Below are 25,249 nucleotides of genomic sequence, written 5' to 3'. Positions count from 1 at the left end.
ACATTGTTACTAGTTATTTTTATGAGAAATCATTCATATATGCACTTGCAAAAACAAAAATTAAATCAGTCGGTATAAAGGGAATTCGAGGTATGAGTATATTTTTATTTTTTTGGAATTAGAAACCAAACAACAGTAAACTAGTGGTGTATGACATTGTGCATTGAGGCGAATTGCTGAATCATTCTAATCGAAAGCTTAGTTCTTTCAAAAACTTTTTCTGAGGTATGCCAACATGTTCAGAAACCTTCAAAACGTGAAGAAATGCAAAAGTTTTCATTTTCGGCCCATTACTATAACTTACCCTACGGGAAGTTAATTAAAAATTACAACTTTCTCAAAGATGCAATATCTTCTCCAAGTTCTCTACTTGCCCCATAACAACACACAAAGTACTCGTATACTTTCCCCCCCCCCAATATATAATTCCTTTCCGGGTCACCCCTTGCCCCGGGGGCTCCCTTGACCTCCCCACTTGGGGAAGCCCACCCAGTTAGTTGCATAAGGCATAAGTATTGATTTCGCACTGCTGGACCCTTTCCCCCCACTTCACCTCCACCTACACCCCCCCTTTTCCTCTGCGCCCTTTTCCCCCCGCCGGCCCCTTCTGACGTCAGATGAAAACAAGCGGTGACGCGTCGTTTTTGGCAATGAACTAAAACCGTTTGTTTGGGGGGTGCGGGCGGGCGCCCGCCCTAAATGCTTTCGGGGGCGGCTGTTGTCACGTTGCCGGGGTTACGATGCGGCGGTGACCTAGTTTTCGAGTTGGAGGCCGATGCGAAAATTACGATGGGGATACGAGGGTGAATGCGAGTAGGACTCGTCGGGGAAATTTATCGATTGACCTATATATATGTTTTTTCGAGGCGAAGATGTTAGATGTTTGTCTTGTGAGTAGAGCGAGTTGGTTAAAGGAATGTTGTACAAACAGGTCATTCATGGTAATTGTATACTTTTTGAGATCCGATTTCACACATCCTCAGTGCAAGAAACAATTTGATAAATGTTCTATTTGAATAAATAGATACGTTTCACGATTCTTTGGAATAATTTTTGGAATTAAAGAAAATTAAAACTAGTTGGGTGTATGGCATTGTGCCTTAAGGCAAATTGCTGGAACTTCCCGTACCGTAACGAAATGTTCGAGGAATGTTCAATGTTTTCAAATAGATTATTATAAATATTGTAACATTGTCTAATATTTATAAGAATTATATAAACTGAATTGCAAAGTTGAAATTATTTGTAAAGTATATTAGAACTATAGTCAGAATTAAAAATGAAGTTGAAACAATTTTTTTTTCCAAAATCAATTATTTTGTTAAGACAAGCAGAAAATTCTTTGAATCATTCAAATCGGACGCTTGTTCTCTCAAAATCTGCAATTTTTTACATATTTAGCCCCGTATCTTTGAAATGGCTGGGCCTGCCTTTGCCAAAAACTAATGAACACTTCTCCCAGTCATTACTAATTGAATGTTTTTTAGATCATTCAAATCGGATACTCCGTTCTCTCAAAAACTCGATTTCTATTTTCTGCATTCTTTGCTCTTTATCTCCGTAACTGCTGGACCTGCCTTTGCCAAAAACAAATCAGCACATCTCCTTATCAATAGGAATCGAATGTTTTTTGAACCATTCAAATCGGTTGATCCGTGCGCCCGAAAACGTGACTGGAAATTTGTATCCATACATACATGCACACACACACACACATCCATTTGTTCTGAGGTATGCCAAAATGTTCAGAAACCTTCAAAACGTCGAGAAATGTGAAAATTTTCAATTTCGATTTTAAGTTTTTTTCGATTTTTAAGCAGTTAATAAAAAAAATCTTTCTCCAGAAGAAATTGTTTTTCCAAAACAAGCAAAATGTTTTTTGAATCATTCAAATCGGTTGAACCGTGCTTACGAAATCGTGAACAAGAAATTGTATCCACACTCACACATACACAAATACATCCATTTTTTTGAGGTATGCCAAAATGTTCAGAAACTTCTCAAACTTGAAGATATGCAAAAATTTTCATTTTTGATTTTTTGCGATTACTATAGCATACTTTATGGGAAGTTAACCTAGCAAAATTTGGAATATAAAGAACAATACTGACGAGCAAACTTAAAGACAAAACTTGAAAATAAAAAGGACTCTACTAACGAGCTAACTGAAATATAATACGTAAAATAAAGGACTCTACTGATCAGCAAACTGAATCTCGGCATGAAAAAAATTAAAAATGGACTCTACTGACGAGCAAATTAAAATGCAAGAGGTACAATAAAAAAGGACACTACTGACGAGCAAACTGAAATGGGATACGATAATAAAAAAGACTCTACTGACTAGCAAATAAATATTATTTCTTACAATATTTAAAATAAAAAAGGACTCTACTGACGAGCAAACTAAAATACAGGATATAAAGTTAGAATACAAAATAGGACTCTATTGACATCATATATTTCATGATTTGAAAGCAAACTTAACTAGTGGGGTGGGTGGCATCGTGCCTTAAGGCAAATTGCTGGAACTTCCCGTACCGTAACGAAATGTTCGAGGAATACTGAATGTTTTCAAATAGATTATTATTATAAATATTGCAACATGGTCTAATATTTATAAGAATTATATAAAGTGAATTGCAAAGTTGAAATTATTTGTTTGAAGTAAATAAATTTATCGATTGACCTATATAGTTTTTTGAGGCGGAAGATGTTAGATGTTTGTCTTGTGAGTAGAGCGAGTTGGTTAAAGGACTGTTGAACAAACAATTCATTCATGGTAATAGGATAGTTTGAATTTAAAGCTTTGAAAATGTTTTTTTTTGGGAAAAATTAATTTTGTTTTTAACCTTCCGTTAAAATATTTTAAGTTATAAGTCATTTTATCAAAGTGTGCCCTACAAGTATGTATAGATGTGAAGATCAATCTGCTACAAAATATGACATTAAGATTGGTTTGACAGGACGCACTGTTTGTACTACAACCTTGAAATTCATGTATATTATTCCTCAAAATGTCTGTTATAATGACGAATACTAAAATTGATAAGTTTTCTAACAAAATTTTGAGTTATACAAAATTTTATCAAAATGTGCTCTAAGTGTAGAAGTAAACTATTTAGAGATGGATGACATTTTGATGAGCTTTACAGGACGCACCGTTTGTCCTACAATCTTGAAATTTCAGTATGTAATTCTTCAAAATATCTATTTCCTTACGAAATATAAAAATTGACGAGTTTTTTCATAAAATTTTAAGTTATAAGACATTTTATCAAAGTGTGCACTACAAGTATGTATAAATGTGAAGATCAATCTACTACAAAATAGGACATTTTGATGAGCTCTACAGGACGCACCGTTTATACTATAACCATGTAATTTTACTATATTATTTGTCAAAATATCTATTATGAGGATAAATACTAAAATTGATGAGTTTTCTAACAAAATTTTTAGTTGTAAGACATTTTATCAAAGTGTGCACTACAAGTATGTATAAATGTGAAGATCAATCTACTACAAAATATGATATTATGATTGGTTCTACAGGATGCACTGTTATAGTAAGTTATAGTAATGAGCCGAAAATCGAAAATAATTTTTTTTGCATATTTACACGTTTCCGAAGTTTCTGAACATGTTAGCGTACCTCAGAAAAAATGGATGTGTGTGTTTGTTTTGTGTGTCCGCATTTTTTTGTTCACGTTTCCGGGCGCACTGTTCAACCGATTTGAATGATTCAAAAAACATTCGATTCCTATTGTTAGGGAGATGTGCTGATTAGTTTTTGGCAAAGGCAGGTTCAGCCGTTACGGAGATACGGAGCAAAGAATGCAGAAAATACAAATCGAGTTTTTGAGAGAACGGAGCATCCGATTTGAATGATCTAAAAAACATTTAATTTGTAATGATGGGGAGAAGTGGTGTTTTGTTTCTGGCAAAGGCAGGTACATCCGTTTTGGAGATACCGAACTAATTGTGCTTCTCACTTATATACTTCAAATAAATGATTTTAAGTCTGCAATTCAGTTTTCAGAATTCTTGAAAATATGAGATAAAGTCCTTTAATTCTAACCCCGCCTGATCAAGTTTTGTTAATCTACTTTTTATAAAATAAGAATAATGAAAATTAGATTCATAGATTAGATTTATAATAATCTATTTGAAAACATTTAATATTCCTCGAATATTTCGTAACGGTACGGGAACTTCCAGCAATTTACCTTAAGGTACGATGCCGTTTTTAATTCTACTGCATTCTTACCAATATTGAATAGTTATATTTAAATTATTATAAAATTCTTGAATTTGACTCCCCCTAATTGGATGTTAGCTATATTCTGATTGGATTCCGACTGGATTGTTACTAGGTTCTTATTGGGTTCCTATTAGTTCCTAGAAATGTGTTTGAAAATTTTCAATTAAAAATCGCAATGTTTAAATTTAATTGTAAGTTACAACGTCGTTTTCGTAAAAACAGTTAAAAATGGTATTTCAATTATCACACATATTGGGAAGTTCATGCAACTTGCCTTAAGGCAAAATGCCACTTACACCTAGTCAATTATTTAATTCAAAATAATTTGCATTAATATTTTAAAATGTAAAACAAAGGTCATCACATATTTTACAAACGCGACTTTTGTATAAACAATATATTATTTAAACAAGTTCAACGTTAAATCAATGTCACGGTGTTTGTAATAGGACTCTACTCACGAGCGAACTAAAAAAAACATGGGAATGAAAATAAAGTTTTATAAACGAGGAAAATTTAATAGTAATCTAGAAATTGAAAACAGGACTCTACTGACGACCAAACTGGAATAAAAGACACTAAATAAGAAAAGGACTCTACTGACGAGCAAGTTGACATACAAACTACAAATTATAAAAAGGCTCTGCTGACGAGTAAAATGTAATAAAATTCTAATAAAAAAAAATTACTAACGAAAATTGTAAATCGAATCTGAAAAGGCTAATGGGACTCTACTGACAAGCAAACTAAATTAAAATACAAGACGGGATATTTCTATTGCCGTAAAAAAGGACTCTACTGACGATCAAAAAATAAAATCCTAAATATTAGAATCAAAATAAGATTTTATAAACGAGCATAATAATAAATAGTATAGATATTTAAAAACGGACTCTACTAAGGAACAAAAAAAAAATTACTAAAAAGTAATGAAGGAACTCTACTGACAAGCATACTAAATAAAACTAAAACTTTCAGAGATTGTTGTTTTATCATTTTAGGAAATTTTATAATTATATCTTATGTATAAAATTCTTCTGTACGGATGTATGATTTGATACGGTTATTCGGATTTTGATAAATCTTTCTAAAGTTTGTCAAAGGAATTTTTTAAGATTTAATGAACAATAAAACTATAGTAATATTGTAGAAATAAATGGCAAAAATTACAAAAAAAAACACTTATCATTGTTTGACATTTCAACTGTCATCTGCTAGAAATGTCAATTTACTTGAAATTTGAATTTAAGTGAAATTTGAATTTAAGTGAAAATATTAGAATATAATATACAAGAAAAATGTAATGTCTACATTATTATTGTTGGATGCCAATAAAGTTTTTCTTGGGGTATCTAGGTCAAGTTTTCGTGTCAGTAGAGTCTTTTTATTATAATATAGTTTAATCTAACTTGATTAAACAATTTTTTGTGTCAGTGGAGTCCTTTTAAAAATATCAAAACAACTTGCTTGTCAGTAGAGTCCTTTTTTGAGACTTATATTCAGTGTGCTTGTCACTCGTCTACTTTCGTCCTTTTTTTAAATCTAGATTAAGTTTTTGTGTCAGTAGAGTCTTTTTTTGAAATCTAAAATCTGTTTGCTGAAACTTTGTCTCAATTTTCAAAATAAAGAATTTTTTTATAAAGTCTTGATCCATTTAAACAGTTTGATTGTCAGTACAGTCCTTTTTAAAATCTAAAACCAGTTTGATTGTAAGTAGAGTCCTTTTTTTATTATAATCTAGATTTATCTAAATGAATTAACTAGTGTTAATGAATTAACTAATTTGTTGAAATTTAAAACCTGTATTTTTTTATTGCCGAAAAGCAGCTGAGATGTACCAGAAATTAAAATAATATAATATACAATATATGGTTTGGCAGATGGCATTATGTAATTCAGTTTAATAAATAACGCAACAAGTCCAAAATTGCATATACATTATTTTTTTAAACTTATGCATGTCGCATTTTGGTTTACTTTACTAAATTATTTAACAACACAAACAAATATTTCTACTTATTAAAAAAATGATTTAGAATTTTGTTTCGCGTGTCAAAAATGCATTTGTTTGGCATTGGATATGATGGAATTTTTAGCATGTTGATCTTAGATTGAATAGTGCACCATATGAACTAGATTTTACAAATTAATTCACCAAAGATTTGAACATAAACAATAATGTTTATTAAAGTATTAGTAAGAAAAATGTACTTTAGAAATTGTAATTGCCAAGAAGCAACTAATGAAAATTATAGACTAAATTCTTGAAGCAATTATGTTGTGTGGTAAAATCAAGTGTGATATTGTTCTTTTACCGCAAATACTATATTATTTTTTTCTGAATTTCTTATACTGCTTATGCTAAGACTATAAATGAATTACAAAACTAGGACATCAAATAGAATATTAAAAAGTATTGGATAGGATATTAAAAAATTTGGAACTTTTGCATTGTAGACGTGGGTACAGGACAACGTCTGTCGGGTCATCTAGTTAGTATATATATATATATATATATATATATATATATATATATATATTACAATTACTCATTGTTCTTCCTGTGTTCTTGAACATTCAAGGAAAATCCAAAATGCAATTCAATGGCGTCATCATACATATTCACTCGTTCTCCTATATCAGCATATTGTTTCTACTAGCAAGTCTCTTACCTTTTATTTATCATCATCATTATTATTATTATCCGATAGCCTTGAATTCTAAATGTTTAGAATTTAGAATTTGCGATGCACAGATTGACAAATGCACTGTTGCCAAGACGGCCGAGGACGAAGGTCATTGGTAATAGAAATATTTGTAAAACTAGTCGGTATTGGTATTTTGCCTTGAGGCAAGTTACATGAACTTCCCGATATGTGTAAATAATCGACTTAATCAATAATGAACAAATTAATTTATGAGTTATTAAAAGTATTCCGAGTTCATTTATTGCACATGATTGAAAACGAACGGACACGTTTACTCGGAGTATTTTCTAAGAGCAAATTTTTAAAAATCAATAATTTTTATAATTGAACCAGTTTCCGTAGGACTTTAATGGGTTAGTATGTTCATTAAAACCAAGTATCAAGTAAATCGTCTAATTTTAATTTTAACAAATGTCAAAAGAGCTACTCATTTTCTCAAACTTTGGTAAATTTTTAAAATCAAACTATTTGTCTTAAGGCCGTAATATTTCAGTAAGTTCTATAAGACCATGGTATATATCGTTAAAAAAAATTCCATAAAAATCGGCTTAATTTTTTTTTTCAACAGTTAATTACAAGAAAACGGCTCGGTAGATTTTCACCTAAAATTAATCAGCATCATTCCCAAATGATATCTTTCGAACAGTTTTTGATTTTTTAAAATCGATTTGGTAGTATGAACTCAAATGTGGACGAAAAGTTTTCACACTTTTTCCAAATTACAAAGAAACGGTTTGGCAGATCGTCTCACAAAACTCAGAAATGATAATCCTGATCAAGATACATTGAATGGGTTTTGAATTTTTGAAATCGGTCCAGCTGTTTTCGAGAAAACGTCGATTTACAGCAAAAAATCTGTTTATACACACACACACACACATCCTTTTCACCTTAAATTTGGTCTCATTCGATTCAGAATGGCTTGAAACGTCGAGAAAACATAAAATTAGCGAATCGGATTTTTTTATGAAAACATAAACTTCTCATAAATAAATGCAAAGTGCGGTTAGGTTCCAGCAATAGCCACATTATTCTATATTTCTTTAAAGAAACCATATAAAGTATTATACATCATTAGAAAGGTCTCAAAATTCTTAGTTTTTTTCTATATATCGCAACTTTACTTCACTTTATATAAAATGAAATAATATTTATAAATACTGAATATTTTGTTATAAAATATATAAATATACTGAGTATTTTGTTATAAAAGATTCGAAATATTTATAGGTTGAAAGTTACTATATATTCTAAATAAGAAGTACCAAATGTTTCTCATTAAAACTACTATTTTCTCGCCAACTATAAAGCATATTGACTATTTATAATAATTTAGTTAAAAATATTCAAATTTTTCAAAAATGTCAAATTTTCAAAGAAAATCATAAAAAATATCATTTTTTTCAAAGATTTCAAAAGATTTTAAAGGTTTTTTAAAAATTTTAATTTTCGGTACGGGAAGTTCCAGCAATTTGCTTTAAGCCGCCTTGCCATACACCACTAGTTGAGGCTTTCATGAAATAAGTACTTATGTATTATTGTGCCATCTGGCAACCCTGGGATTCTCTTTGTTAAGTTTTACTCAATCGGGCAACACTAATGCCGTCAGAATAAACTCAGATAGGAACTATATTCGTGATATTACATTTCATCGGACATCAACTAATAATCATCTTAAGTAACACCTCGTTTATCCGGCCGTCGGTTATACGGATTCGCGATTATCCGGACTCAAATTCCGGATAATTATCCGAATTCAAATTTTTGCATGATTAATGCTGCAGTTTAGTATATGTATGTAATGTAATCTATGAAAACATGTATGTATGTATGTATGTATGTATGGATTTGTTATTTTTATAAAATACACAACATTATTCTTCATACAATCGATTATCCGGATTTTCGATTACCCCAATGCCTATGGACAACAATTAGTCCGGTTAATCGGGGCTCTACAGTACTAGAATAAACTCGTGGGGTGTATGGCATCGTGCCTTAAGGCAAATTGCTGGAACTTCCCGTACCGTAACGAAATGTTCGAGAAATATTGAATGTTGTCAAATAGATTATTATAAATATTGTAACATTGTCTAATATTTATAAGAATTATATAAACTGAATTGCAAAGTTAAACATATTTATTTAAAGTACATTAGAACTTTAGTCAGAATTACGATTAAAATCTGAATTATTTTCGATATACAAAAAAAAAATTTTTTGAAAACAAAAATTGAAACAAATTATTTTGTTAAGACAAGCAGAAAGTTTTTTGAATCATTCAAATCGGACGCTTGTTCTCTCAAAATCTGCAATTTTTTACATATTTAGCCCCGTATCTTTGAAATGGCTGGGCCTGCCTTTGCCAAAAACTAATGAACACTTCTCCCAGTCATTACTAATTGAATGTTTTTTAGATCATTCAAATCGGATGAATCGTTCTCTCAAAAACTCGATTTCTATTTTCTGCACTCTTTGCTCTGTATCTCCGAAACGGTTGGACCTGCCTTTGCCAAAAACTAATCAGCTCTTTTCCCTATCAGTAGGAATCGAATGTTTTTTGAACCAATCAAATCGGTTGATCCGTGCGCCCTAAAACGTGACTGGAAATTTGTATCCATACATACACACGCACACACACATACACGCACACACACACATCAATTTTTTCTGAGGTATGCCAAAATGTTCAGAAACCTTCAAAACGTCGAGAAATAAACAAAAGTAAAGTAAAAATTTTCAATTTCGATTTTTGGCTCGTTACAATAACTTACCCTACGGGAAGTTAATAAGTATATGCTGAAATATCGTACCATCGGGTAACCCTATTAAGTTAAATAAACTTTAGCCTTTGTAGTATTTTTTCAATATCGGGCAATACCGACACCAGCATCTGAATAATTTCAAACAGGTTCATATATTTTGACTTTTTGACTTTTACAATTGATATTAGGTCTTCTAAGATTGTATTTATATGTATATTGATTACGATTATATAGTTCTATGAGATATTCTATTATATTTTTAATTCTTGGCCCTTGGCCCTTCATGTTAGTGCCACTGACAATGAATGCTACTGTTGACGCACTCGTACACAACTTCATATCGGTATATGTAATATACCACAGATGCAAGAACGTACTTTTTTACAATATATATATATATATATATATATATGTATATATATATATATATGTATATATATATGCGCAAATATACATATTACATATGCAGAGTGGAAATGGGATAATTTTCGTATTTTTTTTTATTCATTAAAACTGTCTATGTTTATTTTCAAAGTTTGCTCGTCAGTAGAATCCTTTAATTTTATTGGTTTCTTGTTTTAATTCATTGCTAGTAAAGTCATTTTTAATTTTTTTAGATTTCTTTATATCATAAGTTTTTTCAACATAAATTTTATGAGAAACACCCAAAATGTTGTGTTATTATTATGAACAACAAAATCATCGCGTCGACCCGGAAGCCGTAGCAACCGGGACGCCGTCGAAGAAACGTGGACTTTTTTTATAGTAATGTTAAACTCAACGATGTCAACCCTCTGATTCTTTATCGATTATTTTACTTTTTTGTATAAATATATTTGATTCGAAAAATTTATAGTACGAAATGCTCGTCAGTAGAGTCCTTATTTTATTTTTATTTAATTTTTTTGTTAATACAATTTATAGTTCTCTTTTCATTGTCTCATATCTTACATTCTGATTCAGTTTGCTCGTCAGTGGAGTCCTTTTCTATCTTCTGGTTTGGTTATTTGCTCAAACAACTTCAGTAACAAACTGAAATATAAAAAAGGACTCTACTGACGAGCAAATTAAGTACCTAATCGAAAAATAATAAAGGGACTTTACTGACGAGCAAATTAAGTACCTAATCGAAAAATAATAAAGGGACTCTACTGACAAGCAAATTAAGTACTCAATCGGAAAATAAAATAGGAGTCTACTGACAAGCAACCATAAAGAAAATGTAAAACGTGAAAATGAAAATAAGGTTTTATAAACGAGTAAATTGAATAGTGATCTAGAAATTGATAAAAGGACTTTACTGACGAGCTAACTTAAATAAAATCTAAAATATGGGAATAAAAATTAGGTTTAATAGGCGAGAAAATTATATGATTATTTAATGATTGGAAAAAAGAACTCTACTGACGAGCAAAAGAAGTGACCAATCTGAAAATAAAAATGAGACTCTACTGACAAGCAAACTCAAATAAAATACAAAACCCAAAAATGAAAATTGGGTTTTATAAACGAGTAAATTAAATAGTAATTTAGAAATGAAAAAGGGACTCTACTGACGAGCAACTTAAGTAATAATCTACGATATAAAAAAGGACTCTACTGATAAGCAAACTTGAATAAAACTCGAAACATTAGAATGAAAACTAAGTTTTATAGACGAGTAAATTGAATAGTAGTCTAGAAATTAGAAAAGGGACTCTACTGACGAGCAAACTAAAGAATAAGACTCTACTGAGAAGCAAACTTGAATAAAATTTGAAACATTGAAAAAATAAAAATTTAATTTTATAAACGAGTAAATTAAATAGTAACCTAGAAATTGATAAAAGGACTCTACCGAAGAGCAAATTAAGTACACAATTGTAAAATAAAAATGGGACTCTACTGACAAGCAAACTTGAAAGAAATTTGAAAAATTAGAATGAAAATTCAAAACGATCAAATGAAATAAAGAATTGAAAAAAGACTCTACTGACGAGCAACTTAAGTAACAAACTAAAATATAAAAGAGGACTGTACTGACAAGCAAACTTGAAATTTGAAACATGGGACTAAAAATTAAATTTTATAGACAAGTAAATTAAATAGTAATCTAGAAATAGAAGAAAAGACTCTACTGAGGAGCAAAGAAATCACTAGTGGTGCATGGCATTGTGCTTTAAGGCAAATTGCTGGAACTGCCCGTACCGAAAACTAAATTAATAAAAAAAAACTTTGCAAATCTTTGAAACAATTAGATTTTTGAGAAATTTTGAAAATCCAAAAATCCTTAAAAAAATCGATCACGTGATTAATGTTATCCATTATTAATATCCATAAATAAACTGAAAATAATATCAACAATATATGTTTTTATCATCCGACCCAAATACATCCCTGTCACCGCATACAACTGCATTCACCTATGCACCTAAACTCTGTCGTAACCTTCCAACACACACACAACCAATCATCACTCACTCCATCTCGCTCTCTCATACTACACACCCATACCGCTCGCACCACTCACACTATCATCCGGGCGCGCACAGTACATACTCCTCTCTTCTAAACTAGGTCAGCTAGAGGCCGACCAATCAGAACACTTCTAACCGGTCACGTGCCTTTGTTATTATACATCAGCTGAGACCGGCCGGTCACACGATGAAGAACAGACGTCGGTTGAAGGTGATGGTGTCCTTGTCTGGATAGTGGAGGATGGTATGGTGTTGTTTCGGTCGCGCATCAGCTGAACGGTGGGACGTGTGTCGTGTTGGTGTGCAGGCGGCGACCTGTTTCCCGGCGACCGGATCAGTCACTCGCGAGCATTCGAAGGGTAAAGGACGGAGAGATAAATTAAGAGATTTTGTGTGTTTAAAATGTTTAAATGAGTTTGTGCGGGACTTAAGTGTTGTGTAAAATATAATAAATTAATATATAATATTAAATAGTTTTTGTGATTAAATAAAAAGACTTTGTGTATCAAGCAATATTGAAACATATGGCACTTTATACCAATAATAATATTAAAGCAATACCTAAACCTATACACCATGTCAACAATTAGTGCTAACCCAATACTCTAACCACTATCCTTTACCCCATACTTTACAATGTCTACTGGGAAGAGGTTAGCAAAGCGCTCCATCGTCGGAACCAGGGTATGTGTAGTGTTCTAAAAAAGATCGATATTGAGTACTTTAACTAGCTGTAAGTGGAATTGTGTCTTAAGGCAATTAGGGCATCGTGCCTTAAGGCAAATTGCTGGAACTTCCCGTACCTAAAATTATTATTTTTTTAAAAACGATTGACATTTTTAGAAAAATTTACTTCGAAAAAATTCGATTTTTGAGAAACTATAAATTTGACAAAAAATTACTTTTTTTTGAAAAAAAAATGTTTTCTTCATTTTGACATATTTTGGAAATTCTGAACTTTTTTTCAAAGCAATCGTACTGCTTTAACTGCATAGAGACGATATGTCAAAGCGCACAAGTGCCGCGCCGCCGTCTAACGGATAAGTATTGGTACGGAACCCATAGGAATGTTAACAAAATTTATACTTATTGTTAAAATCTCTATAAAATATCTGATAATTTGATGTGCATATGTCTAATGATCATTTTTAACCGCCAAATGGCATTTTTTTTTACTTTTTTCATTAGATCTCCAAAACCGCTAGACCTGCCTTCATGAAAATTTGATCAATTCTTCATCTTGTCAATATAAGTAAAAGGTTTTTTGAATTATTCAAATCGGACGCTCCGTTCTCTTAAAAACTGAGTTACCGTTTTCGGCACTTTTTGCCCCGTATCTTCGGAACGGCTAGACCTGCCTTCGCCAAAAAGTAATCAGCACGTCTCCTTATCAATACAAATCGAATGCTTTTTGAATTATTCAAATCGATTGATCCGTGTTCCCGAAATCGTCGACGAAATTTGTATCCGCACACACACATATATCCATTTTTTCTAAGGTATGTCAAAATGTTCAGAAGGTTTTGAAACGTAAAGATATATAAAAATTTTCATTTTCGATTTTTTTTGCGATTACTATAACTTGCCATACGGGAAGTTGAAAAGTATCTAATCAAAATATCGATGCCAAAAAAATATCGTGGCGAAAGTATCGATAGTACTCAATATCGAATTTTGAGTACTTTTCATAAAAATCAAAGATAAAAAATATCTAAAACTCATAGGGAATGCAATACCGATGGAAAATTTCAATACCGGTATTTCGGTAATTTTTCATTTTAAAACCGGAATACCGGTAAATTACCGGTATTTTTATTTTTTTAAACAAACATAAACAAAATTGAAAGTTACTAGTACAAGTATAAAAAAAATGTATATACAACTACAACTATATTCACCTAAACAAAATAGAACAATAAGTTTATTTTTTTAAATAATAATTTAACAAAATTATATCCAATTTAATTAATTCATTATCATTACAAGTATATTGAGAACTTTTCACCAAAAACAAAATTATGAGTAAGAAAACCAAAAGCTCATAAAAGATCTTATTGCATTATTATAATAAACTTCAGCATAATCTCCAATATTTCAAAAAAAATAATTTTTCTACACTAATTTAAGATCGGATATTTTGTCGAGATAAATTATAAGTTACTATAATTGTTGAGTATTGTCATTTAAGGCATTGTTATGCTTCTATAGTATTTACAAACTTCGAAACGTTTTCGAAAAATAATATTTTATAATTGTAATAAGAAGCAAAAATATTTAGTAATTATCATAATTATTATGTATAAAGTCAGAAAAAAAAGATTACGCAGGCGTAATCTGTATGATATGAAATATTTTGGCGCAAATATCACTTAAAAAACTGTTACATTTTTGCATAAGATGAAACAAACACCAGTATCTATCAGTCCAATTGTATTTATTGTAACACGATATGAGGCCCTTAGTAAAGCAATAAATATTCAGTTTAATGACGAGTTGAGATAATATTCGACATTTGTTTATCCTATAGAATCACTTGAAGATATAGCTGTTTATGCGAAAATGGAATTTAAAGATAAATTTGTTCCGAGAAATTTAAACTTCAATGTATTATGTATCAAATAGCGCTTATGTAAAAATACCGAAAATACCGGTATTTTTTGGGTAAATACCGATAAAAATGCCACCGAAAAATCGGGCGGTTTACCGGTATTGCATTCCCTAGTGTTAAATATCATATCACAATATTAGAATGAATTCTATTGCTTGCATCTGATGTGTTAAATCAGAATCATTTTCAATATTGTAAAAATTTAACAGTAATTTTTCAATACTAATTTCAAATTCTATAATTTTTCAAAAAAAAGACAAATTATAATAGTTGAGTATTTTTGACAACAATATAATAGTCTGATACTATATTCAAAATGCAATACTTTTTAAGTATTTTTAAGTACAATAATATTTTTAATATTTTTAAGTAAAATAATCTTTTTATATATATAAAAATAAGTCGGGTTTTCCTTCCTGACGAAATAACTCCAGAACGCACGAACCGATTTCGTGCGTTTATAGCTAAGAAAGGTTTATAGCTAAGAAAATTAGTGGTGCATGGCATCGTGCCCTAATGCAAATTGCTGGAACTTCACGCACCGTAATTAAAAATTCGAGTAATGACATTAGTGAGAATTATCAGAATTATGCTTGGTTAAGTCAACGAGCAATTCTTGCCGCAAAGAATAATGATGTAAACGCACTGAATTTCACCATTCAATCAAAAATTGCTCGCGATTTGGTGACATACCAATGATTCCGACTGGTCTTCCGTTTGACTTCAAACGATTGCAATTTCCAGTTCGCCTTGCGTTCGCAATAACAAATCGCAAGGCCAATCGCTTAGTGTTTGCGGGATAAATTTCAAATAGATTATTTAGAAAATCATTGTTTTTCACATGGGCAGTTATACGTTGCCTGTTCACGAGTTGGAAAACCATCCGCTTTGTTTGTGTTAACGTCAGACCAAAAAACAAAAAATGTGGTTTACCAAAGAGCACTTCAATGAAACGGATAATTTGCGGATTCACTTTCGTTTACTTAGAGAACTTCAACTAAAAAACAATTCATTTTTGTAATCGAAATAAATTCATTACCGTTGTATAATAAAATCAAATTTTTCTTTTTCAAATATAAAACAAACAAAAAAATTCTTCATCTTTTTCACGAAACCATCTGGTGGCGAAACGAAGTTCGTCGGGTTTGCTAGTAGTTTTATATATTTTTATTTAATTTGCGTTTTTACAATTCTAAATATGTATATTATGTGTAAACAAAAACAAAATATATATTAGGTCAATATTATTTTTATAATATAGCAAAATATAAAAATCCGTACCTGCGCTGAAAATGTTAGACGTACAAACCTTACGTTTTCTGAAATGAATAATTTAATTAATTATATAAAAACTATTGTCGTATTCTGTTGGAATGTTTATACAAAGACTATATAAACAATTAGGACAGTAAAAACTTGGTGTTTTTAGTCATTTTGTACGTCAAATAAAATTTGGCTTAGTGCGTTTTTTTTTGACAAAATTGCTACTAGCAAAATATGCGAAGTTCAAAGACAATCTAATATGGACGTATAAATAGTAGACATAAAATAACGAGGCTACTGATATATGGAGATCTTGATGACATCAAATTATGGAGAAACATGCTAAAATGTTGGCCCTGTATCTGTCATATCGGCTGCGCCCGACGAAGGGTTAAAGGTGTAATCTACCGAAATATGAAAAAAAAACGAAAATCGATTTTTTCAAAATTTCACACTAATTGTGCCCCTTAATGTTCGAATACTTTTTTTCAGCTCTTTTTTTTTCAGAAACGAAATTCGTGCAACTACTATGATTATTATAAAATTATTATCCTTTTTATTAACCATGAATAAGCTTGACAAAAGCCTGAAATAATATCTATTACTAGCTGACCCGGCAAACGTTGTTTTGCTAAGTAAGGTATATTCTAAACAATTTCTAGAGAATCAAATATATTAATACTTTCAGTGTATGAGGATGTGTTCTTTGAATGCTATATACAATGAGGTATTATAAAAACAATAAACCCCATTAGTTTGTCTACATTTTGTCTGGAAGTTTTACACTTTCTATAGAAAACATGGTATATAATCCAATCCAAGTCTTTTTTTGGTCTTTCGACTTATTGATTACGTTTCAAGTTTTTCAGATTATTTTTGGATTCTGCATTTTGTGTATAATTGTAAATAATACTACTGAGCTTATACAAAATTTTAAAATTTCTGCGAGGAAAGATAGAAAATGAATCAAGTATTTCTTCTTTGCCCTGCTTTTTGAAAAGTTTCAAGTAAAATTCGATGAATTAAAGTAAATTTAATAAAAAGTATATATGTAGAGTAGGGCGAGGCACAAAGGTCCAATTTGACTTTGAGCAAATATTAATTATATTGTAAAAACTATAACAATTATATCATAACAAATAACACATATGAAATGAACAATTATCCGACTACGTTCAGTAATCTGACTTCTACTTTATCATTGTAGAAATGGGCTTTTTTGATATTTTTCAAAAATGTGTTATCTAGAACTTTTTACCCTATAGGCGGGGTAACTTGAAACGGTCAGGTGGCAAACAGGTTTGAAGTCTTATTTTAATTTTAAAGGATTTTACAAAATGATTACATTTTTAAGTAATGCTAAAAAAAAATTACCAACGGAAGAAAATACTTTTATTATGGATTTTCAAAGAGAACCGTTTATCTCCCTCATTTCAAAGATTACCGTTTTCAAATCAAGGCAATTATGGCATCGTGCCTTAAGGCAAATTGCTGGAACTTCCCGTACCGTAACGAAATGTTCGTGGAATACTGAATGTTTTCAAATAGATTATTATAAATATTGTAACATTGTCTAATATTTATAAGAATTATATAAACTGAATTGCAAAGTTGAAATTATTTGTAAAGTAATAAAATCTGAAATATTTTTGATATACAAAAAACTAAAAAAAAAAAAAAATCGAACAAAATTTTTTTTCCAAAATCAATTATTTTGTTAAGACAAGCAGAAAGTTCTTTGAATCATTTAAATCGGACGCTTAGTTCTCTCAAAAACTGCCATTTTTTACATTTTTAGCTCCGTATCTTCTAAATGGCTGGGCCTGCCTTTGCCAAAAACTAATAAACACTTCTCCCAATCATTACTAATCGAATGTTTTTTAGATCATTCAAATCGGATACTCTGTTCTCTCAAAAATTCGATTTTTATTTTCTGAACTCTTTGCTCCGTATTTCCGAAACGGCTGGACCTGCCTTTGCCAAAAACTAATCAGCTCTTTTCCCTATCAATAGGAATGTTTTTTGAACCATTCAAATCGGTTGATCCGTGCGCCCTAAAACGTGACTGGAACTTTGTATCCACACATACATACACACACACACACACATCCATTTTTTCTGAAGTATGCCAAAACGTTCAGAAACCTTCAAAACGTCGAGAAATGTAAAAATTTTCAATTCCGATTTTCGGCCCATTACAATAAATTACCCTACGGGAAGTTAAAAATACGAGTTTTTTATAGCACGGTCCCCATACTGCACGGTACGCACTTGCCGCGTAAAGCGAGGATTTACTGTATTATTATTGATTACGGCTTGCTTATGAATAAACAAACAAATAAACACTCGAATATCCCTTTCTAGGTATGTGCCCCCGGAGACGACGACAAGTTCTATTCGGGCGTCATAATAGCCGTCAAGACGCCCGCGAATGCCTCCAATAACCGCGACAACGCCAACTGCATCCATCTGACGCCCAATACCCGTTACACGGTGCGTTTCGACACGTCGCGCGCCGTCGGCAAGCGAGCGCAAAGGGAGTTCAGGGACGTCGATTTGATAGGGCCGGGTTTCAAGAGCACGATGGGCCTCAAGCTGCTGGAGGGCCAGAGGGTCTATCTGACTTATAATGGACGAGAGGTCGCAGGACAGGTTGTGAGACATGCGGATGAGGATGATGAGGTTGTGGTGAAGATTGCGCCTGTTGGATGTGAGGTAAGTGGGTAGATGATAGAGGATAGGTGACAGGTTTTTTTTTTGAACTCAGTTTTATTTAGCAATCAGAAATACATAAAGATTCCTATGAGCTAAAACGACAATATTTAAGAGCGATGCCTAAGAAGAACTCCAATGAGAACTTCTCAGTTTTACAATTAATATGAAATTATATTAGACCTAATCGAAAACTAAGTCTAAAGGCCATTGTCTATAAGGCCATTGCCTTGTACCATAAGGTTTTGTAATTTCAACTATAGATGGGTTCGAATGTGAGTCCAGTTTGCGTTTGTATTTTTCCTTGAATTCTTGGAACGTTAAATGCACCGTTTTCATGTTGAGGTCGCTGGGAATGGTTTCATTTGTTACGTACCACGGAGAATTAAGAATTGCACGTAAATTTTTTGACTGAGTTCTCTGCATTATAGCTATATTTGATTTGTAAGCACATCCCCAGAGCTCAATTCCGTAGGTCCAGATTGGTTTGATGATTGCTTTATATAGCAGCAACTTATTTTCAACAGTGAGCTTAGACTTTTTACGCAGAAGCCAATCAAATTCTCTCATTTTGATCATTATTTGCTGCTTTTTTGTTTTTATGTGGCTTTTCCAAGTAAGTCTGCTATCTAAATGTAGACATGAACTTTGTTAGACATATACCTGACACAAGCAATTTATTAGAAAGAGAAGCAAAAATAACATAAAACTAGTGCATGGCATCGTGCCTTAAGGCAAATTGTTGGAACTTCCCGTACCAATAAATATTATTTTTTTTTAAAAATTAACATTGTTGTTTACTTCGAACAAATTAGATTTTTGAAAAACTATAAATTTTACAAAAAATTACTTTTTCTTTATTTTGATATATTTTGGAAATTCTGAACTTTTTTTCAAAGCAATCATACTGCTTTAACTGTTCCTGTTTGTCAGTAGAGTCCCTTTTTCTAAAATTGACAATTTTGTTTCAGGTTGCTCATCAGTAGAGTTCATTTTCTTAACAATAATGATAAAATTCATAATTCTGTTTCAATTTTTGAGTCAGTAGAATCCTTTTTCTTTATTTTTCTTTATTATATTGGTTCAGTTTGCTCGTCAGTGGAGTCCCTTTTCCTAAAATTGATCAATTTTATTTCAGTTTACTCGTCAGTAGAGTCCCTTTTCTCAAAAATAGTATTTTTTAGTTTGCTCGTCAGTAGAGTCCCTTTTCCTAATATTGATCAATTTTATTTCAGTTTACTCGTCAGTAGAGTCCCTTTTCCCTAACATTGATAATTTTGTTCCAGTTTGCTCGTCAGCAGAGTCTTTTTTCTTGACAATGATAGTTCTATTTCAGTTAGCTCGTCAGTAGAGTCCCTTTTCCTAAAATTGAAAATATTTTTCAATTTGCTCGTTAGTAGAGTCCTTTTTCCTAGAATTGATATTTTTTAGTTTGTACGTCAGTAAAGTTCCTTTTGCTTAACATTGATAATTCTGTTCCAGTTTGCTCGTCAGTAGAGTCCTCTTTTCCTAAAATTGATAATATTTTCAGTTTGCTCGTCAATAGAGTCCCTTTTCTTATCCTTAATGATAAAAGTCATTTTTCTTAACATTGATCAATTTTTCTTCAATTTGCTCGTAAGTAGAGTCCTTTTTTCTAACATCAATAATTTTGGTTCATTTTGCTCGTCAGTAGAGTCCCTTTTCTTAACATTAATAAAAAAAAATCAGTTTGCTCGTCAGTAGAGTCCTTTTTCTTGGTCACTTTGGTTCAGTTTGCGCGTCAGTAGAGTCCCTTTTCTTATTGCAACAAAGTTTCAGCAGTTTTATTATATAAGATTTTTTTTATTCTGATTTACCTTTTTTCATTTTAAAATAAATAAATGCAATAAAAATAATTACCGATAATAATAATATTTATAATTCGAAAAATGCAAAAAATCAAAACAACTTATATAATATAAATTATATCTTTCTGTATACTTTCATCTATATTTCTATATTTCTATATTCTATTTATATTTATATTTATATATATTTATATTTATATTTATATATTTATATATTATATATATATATATATATATTTTATTTATATATATATATATATTTATATATATATATATATATATATACTCGTATATACGTATACATATATGTTTATATTTATATTTATATTTATATTTGTACTTATATTTATATTTATATTTATACTTATATTTATATTTATATTTATATTTATATTTATATTTATACTTATAATTATTATTATTAATTCAAAACAACTTATATAATATAAATTATATCCTCCTATATAAAGTAACATAAACTTGGGAAGTTTCGCAGAATCTTGTTTCATTAAAATTTTGCCTATTTTTCTACTATTTTTATCTCGTTGATGACACATATCTTGTGTCAAAACGTATTAATACAAAACCGCTTAAATAAATGTACATGTATATCGTATACTTTGTATCGTATTACAATATTCATCATCATCATAACGATGATGTCTCCTCTTTATTGACTGATTGTATTTCAATCAACTCCGAATGAGTCAAACGGTGACGAGGGATCACAGTACTCTCTCGTCTCATCTGATGTGTTCAATGTTTAATGTTTGACTTTTTATTATTACTAATCGCGCATTGTGTGACGAATATAACCGTCATATGTTTATGGTTTTATAATTCAATTACAAACGTACGAGATTCGATATGCATCGTAGTGAAAGAGCCACGAGATAAAAGATATATTTTCATTTAAATTTTGCGCTGATTTTGACGTTTGGGAAATTCAAGATGGCGTCTTTGGTAAAAAGTTTTAAATTTTTAGCAAAAGGCGGTGCTATATATATTATAGTTTCGAAATCATGCTGGTTATTGCGAAATATTAATTTTGTTTATTTTAGTTGCTATATTATTTACTATTTTTATTAAAAATTTATTCGTTGAGTTTTCGTGAATGCTCTGAAGTTGTGTAGACGACGCCATTTTGAACAAACATCAATTTTGAAAAGCAAAAGATTTTTAGTAGAAAAAAAAACAGTCTTATTACATTATACCTTTAAAATTATGCTGGATATCATCAGTTATTATATATATTAATGTTGTTCATTTCAATTACTATATTTTTTATTATTTTTAATTTCCCGTAGGGTAAGTTATAATAATGGGCCGAAAATCGAAAATGAAAATTTTTGCATTTCTCGACGTTTTGAAGGTTTCTGAACATTTTACTGGCATATCTCAGTGTGTGTTTTGTATGTCCGCATTTTTCGTCCACGTTTTTGGGCGCACGGATCAACCGATTTGAATGGTTTAAATAACACTCGAACCCTATTGATAGGGAAATGTGCTGATTAGTTTTTGGCAAAGGCAGGTCCAGCCGTTACGGAGATATGGAGCAAAAAGTGCAGAAAATAGAAATCGAGTTTTTGAGAGAACCGAGTATAGGATTTGAATGATCTATAATACATTCAATTTGTAATAATTGGGAAAAGTGGTTAATAGTTTTTGGCAAAGGTAGGCCCAGCGGTTTCGGAGATGCAGAGCTAAATGTTAAAAAACGGCAGTTTTTGAGAGAATTAAGCGACCGATTTAAATGATTCAAAGAACTTTCTGCTTGTTTCAACAAAGTAATTGCTTTTGGAATAAAAATTTTTGTTTCTAATTTTTTTTTTCAAAATATATTTTTGTAAATTTGGATTAAAAATTCATAAAATCACCCAGGCTAAGCACAGTCTAAGCGCCACTCTGGTACAAATGTTTACCCAAGTGCGTTTAGACTGTTGTTTACTAGAGCACTTTTCCGATTTTGTGATAAACTATTGAAAAATGTGAAAATGCCGCCAAGCTAAGCACAGTACAAGTGAAAATGTCGCACAGAATTATTTGCAAATGCGTTTAGACTGTGACTATGCGGGAGCACTTTTTCAATTTTGTGCAAATTAATTAGGCAACTATGTTTTTTTTTGAAATTGAATTCGAAATGAAATGACTATTGTTAATGTTCTGGAGATAAATTGACTTATGATTTACATTTGATTTGCTCAGATATAACAAACAAGATAGCAAAAATAATGAAAGTTACAGTATTTTGTAATAAAATATTTGAAAACGTTTAAAATTTCTCGAATATTTCGTTACGCTACTGGATATTCCAGCAATTTGCCTTAAGGCACGATGCCATACACCACTAGTTACATTATATATTTAAAATAATGTTTGTTATTATCAGCATTAAATATATTAAAGTTGTTTATTTCAATTACTTTATTTTTTGTTATTTTTATTGGAAATTTATCTTAACAGATTTTAATTGATGCTCTGAAGTTGTGCAGAAAACGCCATCTTGATCAAATGTCAAATTTGAAAAGCAAAAGATTTTTAATAGAAAAAAAACGGTGTTATTACATTATATATTTAAAATTCTGCTGATTTATAATTAACAGTATAAAGTATATTGAAGTGGTTATTTCAATTATTATATTATGTGCCATTTTTATTGAAAATTTATACGTTAAATTTAAATCACTTTTCTGAAGTTGTTTAGAGAAACGCCATTTTGAACAAATGTGAAATTTGAAATAAAAACAATTTTCAGTAAAAAAAACAGTATTTGAATTTTTATTTTATTTAATTACAACAAAAATATTTTGTCAAATCAAAATAACTATACATATATATATATATATATATATATATATAAATATCATTGTCTATTTTTTTAATTCCTCATTAATTATAAATTCAATTCATTACCATTTTGACAGTTCCGAGTCGTTTGACATTTCCCATGGCGACCGTTATGGCTTCTAGGCTTCTTGAATAATAATTATTTAAACTCGTCAGCGTCAAGTTTGATCGATACGTACTGAATTTTATTTCTTTCATTTATTTTTGTTACTAAATTAAAAATTATTCCTACGAGCGCAACGGAAAAACCTCGCCGATTGTATGCGGAAGTGCAAAAAACTGGTCATGCAATTTTAATGGAATAGATTTGAAGTAAATAGTATTATATATTGTAATAATAGTGCACGGTGGGCGAATTGAATTTAAAATCGGTTCAGCAGTTTAGAAGTACATACGGGACAAACATCGTGACACGTGCTTTTATAATTAACGGTTACTTTATTCAACATTCAACACCAACTTCACGTCCATGTTCCGCCATTTTGTTATTACTGCATTTAATTTTTTGCGCCGCCATTTTATGTACATTTTACCCAACTGTCAAAGAAAAGCAGAAAAACATTACTTATACTTTATATATATACTAGCAAACCCGACGAACTTCGTTTCGCCACCAGATGGTATCGTGAGAAAGATGAAGAAATTTTTTGTTTGTTTTATATTTGAAAAAGAAAAATTTGATTTTATTATACAACAGTTTTTTGGTCTGACGTTAACACAAACATAGCGGATGGTTTTCCAACTTGTGAACAGGTAACGTATAACTGCCCATGTGAAAAACAATGAATTTCTAAATAATCTATTTAAAATTTATCCCGCAAACACTAAGGGATTGGCCTTGCGACATGTTATTGCGAACGCAAGGCGAACTGAAAATTGCAATCATTTGAAGTCAAGCGGAAGACCAGTCGGAATCATTAGTATGTCACCAAATCGCCAGCAATTTTTGATTGAATGGTGAAATTCAGTGCGTGTACATCATTATTCTTTGCGGCAAGAATTGCTCGTTGACTTAACCAAGCATAATTCTGATAATTCTCACTAATGTCATTACTCGAATTTTTAATAACGGTGCGTGAAGTTCCAGCAGCTTGCATTAAGGCACGATGGCATGCACAACTAATTTTCTTAGCTATAAACTTTGCGGAACCCGAGACCTTTCCAACGAATGCAAAATTGACGAAATCGGTTCGTGCGTTCTGGAGTTATTTCGTCAGGAAGGAAAACCCGACTTATTTTTATATATATAGAAGATATATGTATAGGTTGTCAAATATCTCCCTTCCGCCTTTTTGTATTATAAACCAAGAGCAAAAAAGCCGAAGGGAGATATTTGACAACCTAATATATATATATATATATATATATATATATAATACTAGATGACCCGACAGACGTTGTCCTGTAACCACAGGTTTAGCCTATTCAAAAAGCAATTGATCAAAAACCATTCTGTCAAATTTACATTTCATTATCATTATTCAAGATCGTCATTTTAAAACTAGATAATTATCCATTTCCATTCGTCAATTGAGCATTGTGTTTGCGACGTTGACAATATTGTGACGTCATAGCGATCTATGACCCGCGGTCGCAATACGAATAATAATACGTGACATGTCATCATGTCATGTATATGTAATGTAATCAACGACTTCAAGGGCTTTATTTTCGATGGAATTGATTAATTGGAATTTCAATAGAAAGGTCCGGGACAGTCCCGGATTTCCAACTCGCGTCCCGGATTTCCACCTTGGGTCTCGGATTTTTAAGGCAAATTATTGTTGGTATCTTTTC

At 31.0% G+C, this 25,249-nt stretch overlaps 1 pseudogene; it reads left to right on the top strand.

Moving 5' to 3' along the window:
- The first annotated feature begins 12,444 nt into the window (after positions 1-12,444).
- The window catches only part of LOC113388474, a 146,210-nt pseudogene continuing 133,405 nt past the window's right edge, over positions 12,445-25,249 (top strand).

Source organism: Ctenocephalides felis, unplaced genomic scaffold (assembly GCF_003426905.1).
Source record: "Ctenocephalides felis isolate EL2017-DRISC unplaced genomic scaffold, ASM342690v1 CF-g0.4_SCAFFOLD_03572, whole genome shotgun sequence".
Taxonomy (NCBI): domain Eukaryota; kingdom Metazoa; phylum Arthropoda; class Insecta; order Siphonaptera; family Pulicidae; genus Ctenocephalides; species Ctenocephalides felis.
This window is presented reverse-complemented; position numbering and strand designations above follow the sequence as displayed.